Source organism: Portunus trituberculatus, chromosome 36 (assembly GCF_017591435.1).
Source record: "Portunus trituberculatus isolate SZX2019 chromosome 36, ASM1759143v1, whole genome shotgun sequence".
Classification (NCBI taxonomy): Eukaryota; Metazoa; Arthropoda; class Malacostraca; order Decapoda; family Portunidae; genus Portunus; species Portunus trituberculatus.
The window spans coordinates 5,975,676-5,988,082 of record NC_059290.1 but is presented as its reverse complement, the minus strand read 5'-3'; positions in this window follow the sequence as shown (position 1 = coordinate 5,988,082).

Here is a 12,407-nt window from a genome sequence, read left to right as displayed (position 1 = left end):
GATATTCAGTGCGGAGGAGGGAGACAGTTGAGTGTCATTGAAGAAGAGGGGATAGTTGTCTGGAAAGTTGTATCGAGTTGATAGATGGAGGAATTGAGTTTTTGAGGCATTGAAAACTACTATAGATTTTTTTTGCCCGAATCGGAAATCTTAGAAAGATCGGAAGTCAGGCGTTCTGTGCCGTCCCTGCGTGATCTGTTGACTTCCTAAAGGGTTGGTCGTCTCTGAAAGGACGTGGAAAGATGAAGGGTGGTGTCCTCAGGGCAAGAAGTTTGGTTAAGAAGGTCATTAATGAATAATAGAAAGAGAGTGGGGGCGATAGGACAGTACCTTGAGGAACTCCACTATAAATAGATTTAGGAGAAGAAGTGACCTCTACCACAGCAGTAATAAAACGATCGGAAAGGAAACTTGAGATAAAGTTGCAGAGAGAAGGATAGAAGCCGTAGGAGAGCAGTTTAGAAATCAAAGCTTTATGACAGACTCTATCAAAAGCTTTTGATATGTCTAACGCTACAGCAAAAGTTTCACCGAAATCTCTAAAAGAGGATGACCAAGACTCAGTAAGGAAAGCCAGAAGATCACCAACAGAGCGACCTTGACGGAAGCCATACTGGCGATCAGACAGAAGATTGTGAAGTGATAGATGTTTGAGAATCTTCCTATTCAGGATAGATTCAAAAACTTTAGACAAGCAAGAGATTAAAGCTATAGGACGGTAGTTTGAGGTCACCCTTTTTAGGAACAGGCTGAATGTAGGCGAACTTCCAGCAGGAAGGAAAGGTAGAAGTCGATAGACAAAGTTGGAAGAGTTTGGCCAGGCAAGGTGCAAGCATGGAAGCACAGTTTTTGAGAACAATAGGAGGGACCCCATCAGGTCCATAAGCCTTCCGAGGGTTTAGGCCAGCGAGGGCATGGAAAACATCATTACGAAGAATTTTGATTGTAGACATGAAATAGTCAGAGGGAGGAGGAGAGGAGGACAAGCCCAGAATCGTCCAAGGTGGAGTTGTGAGCAAAGGTTTGAGAGAAGAGTTCAGCTTTAGAGACAGAAGAGATGGCAGTGGTGCCATCAGGATGAAATAAAGGAGGAAAGATGAAGAAGTGAAGTTATTTGAGATGTTTTTGGCTAGATGCCAGAAGTCACGAGGAGAGTTTGAGTTTGAAAGATTTTGACATTTTCTATTTATGAAGGAGTGTTTGGCAAGTTGAAGAACAGACTTGGCATGATTCCGGGCAGAGATATAAAGTGTGTGAGATTCAGGAGATGGAAGGCTCAAGTACCTTTTGTGGGCAACCTCTATCATGTATAGCACGAGAACAGGCTGAGTTAAACCAAGGTTTAGAAGGTTTAGGTTGAGAAAAGAATGAGGAATGTACGCCTCCATGCCACACACTATCACCTCTGTTATGCGTTCAGCACAAAGAGATGTGTCTCTGACACGGAAACAGTAATGATTCCAGGGAAAATCAGCATAAAACCTCCTCAGGTCCCCCCAACTGGCAGAGGCAAAACGCCAGAGGCACCTTCGCTTTGGGGGATCCTGCGGAGGGATTGGAGAAATAGGATAAGATACAGAGATGAGATTCTGATCGGAGGAGCCCAACGGAGATGAAAGGGTGACAGCATAAGTAGAAGGATTAGAGGTGAGGAAGAGATCAAGAATGATCTCTACTTTTTGGTTCTTGTTTAGCACAGAGGGGTGGCCCGCTCTCCTGCCATTCTCTATATACCCTATTGCTTACACCCCGCTCTCTCTCTCTCTCTCTCTCTCTCTCTCTCTGACAGTTGTTCGGGAAACAGTTACTGAGTTGACAATGGTGCACTATTGTCCTTTTTTTTTTTCAAAGACATATTCTTACCTGTTAACTAAGTATACACGTTCCCAAATGTGGCAGAGCCACAGGACAACACTCCAACGCTCAACAGATCAAATATATACATATTCCTTATTAACACTGTACCACGTATGATTCACATAGTATTTCAAGACTTCTTATCAAGACGATTGTAATATATTAATATTAATTCGGGACTTCTGCTTTGAATTCACCCCAAAAATTAATCCAATGACCCAGTACACCAGCAGTACTCTATTTCTTGCCTCTGTGCATTGTTTTCTTAGACAAAATTCATGGCTAACTGTAATTCCTAGGTCTTTTCCATATTCTGAACTTACCAGCCAGGACCTCGTTGTTTATTGTGTACCTATTGAGTGGATTTCCTCTACCTACGCTAAAAATACTTTGCATTTGTTAATGTTAAACTGCATTTGTCATCTATACGTCCATTCGTTTATCCTTTATAAATTGGCCAACAAGGCGATGGCATCCGAATCTCACACAATCAATCTACCTATCTTGGTGTCATCCACAAATTTACTAACATCACTATTAATTCAAAATCATTAATATATATTAGAAATAGTGATAACCCTAAAATTGATCCCTGTGGCACCCCAGTAATTACTTGAGCCCACTTGGAATTACAGCCTTTTATAACAATTCTCTATCGCTTATCGCCTAACCATTACCTTATCCAGCCTAATATTGTTTCCTCTATGCGCCCTGATCTTTCTAAGAGCCTATGATGTGGTACCTTATATCAAACGCTTTACTAAAATGTAGGTATAGTATGTCGATAATAACTATCACTGACACATTGTTGGCCAGTGACCTGCAGCACTGCTGTGCCGCACCTCCGCTGCATTCACAAAGTTTGAGATGCAGTGACAGCGTGGGTGTTTCTGCGGTCGTAGGGATATCAACATTACATTATTGTCAAGAAAATACTCTTGATAACCTTTTTTTTATGCAGGAGAGAAACCAGCCAAAGGCAACAAATATTAAAAAAAAGATCCACTTGAAGTGCTGGCTCCTTTAAAGAGTAGTAGAAAATTAGCTAAAATTAAGAAACAAATGTCTTAATACCTCCCTCTTAAAAGAATTCAAGTCGTAGGGAAGACTGAAATACAGAAGCAGGCAGGGAGTTCCAGTTTACCAGTGAAAGGTATGAAGATTGAGAGTACCGGTTAATTCTTGCGGTAGAGAGTTGGACAGAATAGGGATGAGAGGAACAAGGTAGCCTTGTGCAGCGAGGACGCAGGAGGAGGGGAGGCATGCAGTTAGCAAGATCAGTAGAACAGTTAGTATGAAAATAGCGATAAAAGATAGAAAGAGATGCAACATTTCGGCGGTGAGAAAGAGGCTGAAGACAGTCAGTCAGAGGAGAGGAGTTGATGAGACGAAAAGCTTTGATTCCACCCTATCTAATAAAACTGTGCGAGTGGAACCCCCAAACATGCGAAGAGTACTCCATACAAGGACGGATAAGGCCCTTGTACAGAGTTAGCAGTTGGAGGGGCGAGAAAAATTGGCGAAGACGCCTCAGAACACCTAACTTCATAAAAGCTATTTTAGCAAGAGATGGGATGTGAAGTTTCCAGTTTAGATTATGAATAAAGGACAGACCGCGGATATTCAGTGTGGAAAAGGGAGACAGTTAAGTGTCATTGATGAAGAGGGGATAGTTTTCTGGAAGGTTGTGTCGAGTTGATAGATGGAGGAATTGTGTTTTTGATGCATTGAAAACTACTAGATTTTCTCTGCACCAAGAAGAAATTTCAGAAAGATCAGAAGTCAGGCGTTCTGTGGCGTCCCTGCGTGATCTGTTGACTTCCTAAAGGGTTGGTCGTCTCTGAAAGGACGTGGAAAGATGTAGAGTGGTATCATCAGCATAGAAGTGGATAGGGGAAGTAGTTTGGTTATGAAGGTCATTGATGAATAATAGAAAGAGACAGGACCCCGAGGAACACCACTATTAAAAGATTTAGGAGAACAGTGGCTGTCTGCCACGGCTGCAATAGAACGGTCAGAAAGGAAACTTGAGATAAAGTTGCAGATAGAAGGATAGAAACCGTAAGAGGAGAGATGGAAATCAAAGGCTTGTACCAGACTCTGTCAAAAGCTTTTGATATGTCTAACGCGACAGGAAAAGTTTCACAGAAATCTCTAAAAGAGGATGACCAAGACTCCGTAAGCAAAGCCAGAAGATCACCAGTAGAGCGACCTTGACGGAAGCCATACTGGCGATCAGATAGAAGGTAGTGAAGTGACAGATGTTTAAGAATCTTCCTATTGAGGATAGATTAAAAAAACTTTAGACACGCAAGAGATTGAAGCAATAGGACGGTAGTTTGAGGGATTAGAACAGTCACCCTTTTTAGGAACAGGCTGAATGTAGGCAAACTTCCAGTAAGAAGGAATGGTAGAGGTCAATAGACATAGTTGAATGAGTTTGGCCAGGCAAGGTGCAAGCACAGAAGCACAGTTTTTAAGAACAATAGGAAGGACCCCATCAGGTTCATAAGCCTTCCGAGGGTTTAGGCCAGCGAGGGCATGGAAAACATCATTATGAAGAACTTTGATTGTAGGCATGAAATAGTCAGAGGGAGGAGGAGAGAGAGGGACAAGCCCAGAATCATCCAAGGTGGAGTTGTTGTTTTTTTTTATATATACCATGTGGTGTTAGCAAAGGTTTGAGAGAAGAGTTCAGCTTTAGAGACAGAAGAGATGGCAGTGGTGCCATCAGAATCGAATGAAGGAGGGAAAGATGAAGAAGTAAAGCTATTGGAGATGTTTTTGGTCAGATGCCAGAAGTCACGAGGAGAGGTAGAGTTTGAAAGATTTTGACATTTTCTATTTATGAATGAGTGTTTGGCAAGTTGAAGAACAGACTTGGCATGATTCCGGACAGAAATTTAAAGGGCAACCTCACTATCATGTATAGCACGAAAACAGGCTGTGTTTAACCAAGGTTTAGAAGGTTTAGGTTGACAAAAAGAATGAGGAATGTACACCTCCATGCCGGACACTATCACCTCTGTTATGCGTTCAGCACAAGAGTCCCTGTCACGAAAACAGAAATCATTCCAGGTAAAATCAGCATAATACCTCCTCAGGTTCCCTTAACTGGCAGAGGCAAAATGCCAGAGGCACCTCCGCTTTGGGGAATCCTGAGGAAGGATTGGAGAAATAGGACAAGATACAGATATGAAATTGTGATCGGAGGAGCCCAACGGAGAATATAGGGTAGCAGCATAAGCAGAAGGATTAGAGGTGAGGAAGAGATCATGAATGTTGGGTGTGTCTCTAAGACGGTCAAGAATACGAGTAGGGTGTTGCACCAGTTGCTCTAGGTCAATGAGGATAGCAAAGTTGAAGGCTAGTTCACCATTATAGTCAGTGAAGGGAGAGGAAAGCCAAAGCTGCTGGTGAACATTGAAATCTCCAAGAATGGAGATCTGTGCAAAAGGGTAGAGGAATAGAATGTGCTCCACTTTGGAAGTTACATAGTCAAAGAATTTACTATAGTCAGAGGGGTTAGGGAAGAGATAGACAGCACAGATAAATTTAGTTAGAGAGTGACTATTGAGTCTAAGCCAGATGGTGGAAAACTCAGAAGATTCTAATGAAAGCAAAGCGTTAATTTTCAAAATATTGTACTAGTTATAGTGAGACTGTTGAGATTGAGAGTAAGAGACCTAACCTAACCTAACCTAACCTAACATTACCTATCCTAACCTAACCTAACCTAACGTTGCCTATCCTATCCTATCCTATCCTAACCTAACCTAACCTAACGTTGCCTATCATATCCTAACCTAACCTAACCTAACGTTGCCTATCCTATCCTATCCTAACCTAACCTAACCTACTGTAGACACTATGAACTCGTCACCAGCCACCATCACGAGGCCCCATGAGTGATGATCAATGATTGTGTGGTGCAGCGTGTGGTGATGCCAAGAGTGGTGGTCGGTGTGGCGTGGCGTGGTTGTGTTCAGTGACACCAGGCTCAGAACCACTCCAGGTACACGTGGTACACCAGTAAAGTGAAGGTCATAGCCTGCGCACACTGGAGCAGGCTGACCACTAGGCAGGGACCACACAGGCAGCCTCTGCCACCCCGCGGGGCCTCCTTTCCTTGAGAGGGAGACGGAACAGAAGGCTGCAAGACAACGCCCTCCCGTCTCCCACGGAGGTCTCCCCTCCTGTGACGAAGCTGGGTCTGGGGAGCGACCCACCTATGGCCTTCCCCGAGGTCACGGTGTACGACCTCGGAAGACAGGCTGGCCTCGGTCTGGCCATCCTGAGGAGCCTCAATCCTTTCCTGCAAGGGCTGGGCTTGAGGAGCTGCCCATCTTTGGCCATCCACGAGGTCTATCACCGTGACCTTGGGGGTGAGGTCACGGTAGCTGACCTCAGGAATCAAGGCGGCCACGGTGTCGCTGGAGTTTGTATGAGCAGCATATGGGGGCAGGATGAACTTGGTTTCGGCAGCCTGGGTGGGCAGGCTGGCGAGCTGCTCAGTTTTCCCTTGTTCCTGCTGATCCTCCTGTGGTGGCTTTGGCTCGTCCAGGAGCCTCCTGCTGTAATACACGGCGACTGCTGCATCATCAGCCTGGCCTGCCTTGAGGCTGAAGAAGAGTGCAGAGCGCCGCCCAATCTTGTTTGCTTTGAGACCCACCAGCAGGTCAGCCAGCGGGATCTCACGGCGGGCCACGAGAGTCTCCCGCCCTTCTTGGCGACCCGGCCAACGGCCACCAAGATGTAGGCGGACCTGTGCTGGCCTGCCCCGTTACCCGCGCTGGAGAAGTTGAAGGCCCCCAGCAGGCGCCGGCCTCCCTTCCCCCTGCTGCGGGGCAGACAGAGGGTGAGGCGGTCGGCGCCGCCACACTGGCCCACCACCTCCAGGTGGGCAGACACTTTCAGAGAGCTAAAGATGCGACCCATTGTTTACTTCCTTCTTTTGTTTCCTTAACTTTGATAAGAATTCACATGTTTCCTCGGAGCAGTTTTGTAAAAATGTGTTGAAACAAGATATGACAGCTCAACTGCCGCCCTCACTCACTCACCCACTCACGCACTGACAAACAGACACTGAGAGACTGTTCAAAGGACCAGCTGACTATCTGGCTCACTGGCTGACAGAGAGAGAGAGAGAGAGAGAGAGAGAGAGAGAATACTAGATGAAACATACACACACACACACTGTTTTTCCTCTCTCTCTACCCTTCTCCCAGTATAGAGTATGCTTTCACAACAAAGGAAGAAAACGGAGTAGGAAGGGTATGGAAAAATCACGGAAAAGGCTATCCAGGAATTAATTGCGTCACCAGCTGCGGTGGATGGAACCTAGGCGGGTTCACACATGTTATTATGTGACTGAAATTGTAAGTCGCTAGAAGTATTGACTGAACCCTTCTAGTCGAAAAACGTTCACACATAACGACTTGGAAGTATCATCTGGTTGGCAGGAAATGAATGTAAACAAACAGCTGCCCAACAAGAAGTCTTCCTCTGGTGACGATGACTATTGCGATCAAATTAAATCATCACCAGTATTCAATCCTCGATCAACAACACCTGCATGGAGGGAAGCAGTTCTTGGAGAGTGGCAGCCTTGGATCTCATCGAACGCCTATTTGCGTCAGCTCTTTTTGCTGTAGAATTCACATTTAGGGTTCCCTGGCAGGTGTGCTTTTTTCCCTCACCAACTCCAAAATCTTCTCTACATCGACACCACATTTTCAAACCTTTTTCCGTGACGTCACATTGTAAACAAAGTCGCAAACCGTCAGTCGGAAACTCTACCGACCTGCAATTTCAGTCATAAATTGACACGTGTGACCCGCCTTATAAGTCAGTGTGCAAGTAAATAAAAAGAGCTACTGAGAGTAAAAAAGAAGTCTGTGAGGAGTCAGTAAAGTAGAACTGAGTCAGGAAGGAAAAGAGTCAGAGAAGAGTTAGTGAGAAGAGTAATAAAAGCAGAGACAGTGTTGGACTCCATGTTGTTGTATCCAGCTCACTTGCACAGGAATTAAGCTTCACTAGTTCTCCCCAGCGTATCCTTCTCCGCGGATTGTTACCAGTCTCTTGGGAGCGACGCGGCAGTACACAACACGAACCCTGTTAATAAGGAATACATGTGCAGACACACAAGTGCCCGGGAGTGTAGTACTTTATTGATATCTAGATAAGAATATACATACGAATGAATATACATCAATGCATGCTGAAAAGAAATTATGGCAATGTTTCAACTAATATCTACCGTGGCTTGCACAGTTACACAATCCTATGCAAAACAACCCAATAAACATAATTACACGTCAGTCCGCCTAAACAAAAGTTTTTCCGCCCACTTCTTTGAAAAACCGTCCAATTGAGTGGGAAAACCGCGGAACTAGCAACCAGGTGGTGGTGGGAGGGTGTGGGACACAGGGTAAAATGCCAACACTTTACTCTTCCTTAGACCGAGACCCGAGAACAGAAAGCCAGCTTAAAATAGACTGACTAGCTATATAACTTTATTTTATTTACTTTTTCTTTTCTTTTTTTTTTTTATAAAAGATTAGATTCCTCATTTTGTATGAGCCTGACGTTCAGGCAAGTTCACACGTGCCAATTTACAACTGAAATTACAAGTCGCTAGAAGCATCGACTGAGCTCCTCTTGTCGGAAAGCGTCACATATAGCGACTGGAAAGTATCGACTAGTTGGCGCCTTGGCAGGAAGTGAGTGTAAACAAACAGCTCCCCGCCAAGATGTCTTCCTCCAGTGACGATGCTGAAGCGGTGGTTGCTCTTCTTTTGGCGTACCGGAAGAGTCAACAGAAAAGAAAATGCCTTTGGATACGTCCCTGGCTAAGTAGAAGGAAAGAAAGGAGTGTCTGCCACACACTAATCTTAAGAAGACTATGCATAATTGCGATCAAATTAAATCCTGACAAGTCTTCACTCTTCACCTCCAACAACACTCTGCATTGAGGGAAACACTTCTTTCGTCGAACGACGATTTGTGCAAGCTTTTTTTTTTTTTTTTGTATAATTAATTCCTGGGGACCCATATGTGTTCGTTTTCCCTCACTAACTCTAACATCTCTAAATCTGGAGACCACATTTTCAAAGCTTACTCCGTGACGTCACAACGTAAAGAAAGTCGCAAATTAACTGAACAAGACCAATTTGTTGGTCTTGTTTTGCGACTGGTTTCTCCAGTCACTAGGCACTGACATTCAGTCGAAAACTCTACGGACTTGCAATTTCAGTCGCGATTTAGCACGTGTGAACCCGCCTTTACACGAAACTACCTAGACTTACGAGAAAAAAAGTGTTTTATCACTGCTGAATTTCATTATAAATTAGAAAAATTACATGAACTCTTGAGGCGTCAACAAAGTTTTAAACTCGTCTTGTCAGTTAGAAATGTTGGAGACCGTGTTGCTTTGTGTTTATTGTGCGAACTGATCTCATTTTCTCCTATTTTATACTTTTATTGTAGCTAAGAAGAAAAGTTACTGTGAAGTGTATAAAGTAATTAAAATCTAACAGTCTTAATTCTATCTTTAACATGCTTGAAATTAAGTTGTATATAAGTAAAAAATGGATCATTCTACGCAGGGCCTCATAAAACCATGTTTCTGTTATCGTACTTGAGTCCATTTTGTAATTTAGCGGAGTCGCAAAAGGGAAATACAATCGCAGTTGGAAGGTCGGAAGACGAAGGAGCGGCGGGCAAAAATAGAGTAGCAAAGTTGCAGTCGCACAAGATCCAGCGGTAAAGGCGCAAAGTAAAAGTCGCACCTGGAAATTAGTCGCACCCAACTTCAGGAATGTCGTAGGATGTTTTAAGAGTGTTTGTGGGTGTATTTGGGCTCCATAAGTGTTTTGGAAAAATTCGGGTGTTTTAAGTGTTTTGTGGTGTTTTTAAGAATATTCTATGTATTTTGAGTGTGCCATTTGATAAATTTGATGGTATTTTTGGGTGTTGTGGAGTCCCATGAGTGTGCTTTGCATGGGAAGACCTTGGAGAAAAGATAATCTTTACTCCAAGGGGAAGACAACCCTCTCGTCATATTCCTGGGATGGGAATGGGCAGCGAGGAGAGGAGACGTAATAATCGAAGTATTTTGTGGCTGAATGGAATGCAGTATGCAATATCTTCTGCAAACATAGAGCTAGAGTCTTGAATAAGATTAGGTGAAAATGATAGTATTCTTTTATTCCTGCATCAGTCTCAACATATGGTTTTCCTTTTTTATCCTTCTCATCCGATGGAATTTTTAATTCTGAGTAATTTGAACCTTATTTATACCCGCCACAAATTGTATATAGATCCTGAAAGCAATCTTTAAAGATTCCTTTGTTTTTGGGGAAGCAAGTTCACTTGCTGCTGCTGCTGCTGCTGCTGCTATGGCAACACAAGGAAGTGACACACCCGCACCTTTGATAGTCAGCGAGCACGATCAATGTTCGTTCGTGCGTAACAAGAGGCAAGCTTTATCTCAATATTCCTCTGACATCACTACACCTCCCCTATCCTCACATCATGACATCATCGATCCAGCTTCTCCCTCTTCACCTGACATCACCACATACAGCCTCTCCTTCATTAGCTGACATCACCACACCGTCTCCTAGCCTCTCCCTCATCACCTGACATCACCACATCTAGCCTCTTCCTTTCATCACCAGACACCACCACATCTTCTAGCCTCTCCCTCATCACCTGACATCACCACACCCTCTCCTAGCCTCTCCTTTACCACATGACATCACCACACCGTCTCCTTCGCCACCTTAGGTTAACATCACCACACTGTTTCCTTCACCACCTAAGGCTGACATCACCACACCGTCACTCCTTCGTCAGCTGACATTATCATATAGTCTGGCAGGATTTTGAGGTTTTCGGAGAGGAATTAGACGAGTTAAGGCGGGTTCACATGTGCCAATTTGCGACTGAAATTACAAGTCGTTAGAAGTATCGACTGAGCCCTTCTAAACGGAAAAACGTCACACATAGCGACTGGAAAGTATCGACTAGTTGGCGCCTTGGCAGGAAGTGAGTGTAAACAAACAGCTCCCCGCCAAGATGTCTTCCTCCAGTGACGATGCTGAAGCGGTGGTTGCTCTTCTTTTGGCGTACCGGAAGAGTCAACAGAAAAGAAAATGCCTTTGGATACGTCCCTGGCTAAGTAGAAGGAAAGAAAGGAGTGTCTGCCACACACTAATCTTAAGAAGACTATGCATAATTGCGATCAAATTAAATCCTGACAAGTCTTCACTCTTCACCTCCAACAACACTCTGCATTGAGGGAAACACTTCTTTCGTCGAACGACGATTTGTGCAAGCTTTTTTTTTCTTTTTCTTTTTATTGTATAATTAATTCCTGGGGCCCCAGATGTGTTCTTTTTCCCTCACCAACTCTAACATCTTATCTACACCTGGAGACATTTTCAAAGCTTACTCCGTGACGTCTCAACAAAAAGAAAGTCACAAATCGACTGAAAAGACCAACATGTTGGTCTTGTTTTGCGACTTATTTCTTCAGTTACTATGCAAACTTTACCGACTTGCAATGTCAGTCGCAAATTGGCCTTTTCTCTACGTCAGTTTCTCACAGCTCTCGGACGAGAGGTACAGTTATATATTTTTATTTTTTTTTATTTATTTATTTATTTACTTATTTATTTACGTTAAGGCCTATAGCGCCTGTAGGCACACTTGAAGAGTGTATGGGAAGCGCTGTTCAGCTTCCGCCCATATATATATATATATATATATATATATATATATATATATATATATATATATATATATATATATATATATATATATATATATATATATATATATATATATATATATATATATTTTTTTTTTTTTTTTTTTTTATTATTATTATTATTATTATTTTATTTTATTTTTTTTTTTTTTTTTTTTTTTGTAAGAGGGGAAACTGGCCAAGGACAACAAAGAATAAAGAATAAGGCCCACTTAATTGTCAGTTTCCTTACAGGTCGAAGAGTCAGGCGAAATAAAGAGACAAATGTCTTGAAACGGTGATCGAAACCTCTCTCTTGAAAGAAGTCAAGTCGTTGGAAGATAAAAATACAGAAGCAGTTAGGGAGTTCCAGAGTTTACCAGAGAAAGGTATGATTGATTGAGAGTACTGTTTTTTACTCTGGTAGATGTTGTCGTGTTTTTGTTTTATCGAAGTTTAATTCCTCTTTTACCTGATAGCTTCATATTTTTACATAATCATTACTTTCCTGTGCGAATCAGTGCGTTAGAGAGTTGGACAGAATAAGTGTGAAAGGAAGAAGAAAGCCTTGTGCAGCGAGGCCGCAGGAGGGGAGGCATGCGGTTAGCAAGATCAGCAGATGAGCAGTTAGCATGAACATAGTGGTATTGCTCCTGTAGTGTTTTGCTGCTTTGTAGTTTTGGACTGATGGCGTCGAAGAAAATGATTCCAGTAGGGATTACTAAAGTCTCACTTTCGCCTCCTTCCAGTTCACAATCCCAACAGTCACTAACATTACAGTGTATGAGATAAAATT